Source organism: Cornus florida, unplaced genomic scaffold (genome assembly GCF_030987335.1).
Source record: "Cornus florida cultivar Cherokee Brave unplaced genomic scaffold, ASM3098733v1 CherokeeBrave_3.0.0_Hap2_Chr03, whole genome shotgun sequence".
Lineage (NCBI taxonomy): Eukaryota > Viridiplantae > Streptophyta > Magnoliopsida > Cornales > Cornaceae > Cornus > Cornus florida.
In genome coordinates, this window is record NW_026775573.1 from 56,617,563 (window position 1) to 56,618,728 (window position 1,166).

At 40.3% G+C, this 1,166-nt stretch overlaps 1 non-coding gene across 1 annotated transcript; it reads right to left on the reverse strand.

Annotated features, from left to right (window-relative positions):
• Positions 1-643: 643 nt before the first annotated feature.
• Positions 644-750, reverse strand: LOC132301898 (small nucleolar RNA R71). Its single transcript, XR_009480670.1, has one exon. It is a non-coding gene; the product is annotated as a small nucleolar RNA R71 (small nucleolar RNA).
• Positions 751-1,166: the final 416 nt, after the last annotated feature.

The window sequence follows — 1,166 nt, forward strand, 5'->3', positions numbered from 1 at the left end:
AGATCCCATTGTAGATCTTGGTCATGTGGATCATAATGGTGTGCACCACCCACCACAAGTTCATATTGTGGATCCTCAAGGTGTGCATCCACCCTTGGGAATGCCACAACCAGTTAATCATACGGTGCAACAACCTAATCTGGGGATGCCAAGGCCAAATGTTGTTCCCCCAATTGGTGAGCAACAATAACAATATGTTCAAATGGCATACCCTCAACAAGGTCAAATGGCATATCATCAACAAGGTCAAATGCCATATCCTCCTCTCAATCCTCTCAATCCTCTAATGGTCCTTAGGGATCGTTACACTCCAAATCCATATAATGCACCTACTTGCATTCAATTGCCAAATTTCCGTGCTCATCATTATGAGATTAAGGCTTCCACCATTAACATGTGCCCCCTTTTCTATGGGTTGAGCAATGAAGAGCCTTATAAACATTTAGATGAGTTTTTGGAAGTCTGCTCCACCGTGAAAATCACGGATGTTCTGGAAGAAGTCCTAAAAATGAAGCTTTTCCCTTTCACTCTTCGGGATAAAGCTAAATATTGGTTTAATAACTTGCGGCCGAATACAATTACCTCTTGGGCACAATTGTAACAAGAGTTCTTAAAGAAGTATTACCCCGGAAGTCGAACTGATGCCATGAGAACTTCCATTCGTGAATTTAAACAACAAGAAGGAGAACCCCTTCATGAAGCATGGGAACGTTTGAATGACTTGCTACGGAAGTGTCCACATCATGACATTCCTAAGTGGCAATTAGTTCAATGTTTCTTTTCAAGTTTATCCGATGCCAATAAGGGCATTGTTAATGCTTCTTGTGGCGGAAGCTACATTGAAAGAAATGAAGATGAAATTTGGCAACTTTTCAAAAAAATGAGTGAAAACTCAATGCATAGATCTTCATCTTCTAGGGGTAGTCACCTAGCACATATGGGAGGAAAGAAAGCTATAAATCAAATAGACTCTTCCATGGAAATTGCCGCTGAGGTCAAAAATCTTACTCAAAGGTTTGATACATTCCTTTTGAATCAAGGTCCGACAACTCAATTATATCCTCACCATTCCAATGAAATGTGCATGACTTGTTCTAGTTACACTCACCATACTTCAAATTGCCCTCTTGGACAAATTATACCAAGTGAGTCTCAAGAACAAGCAA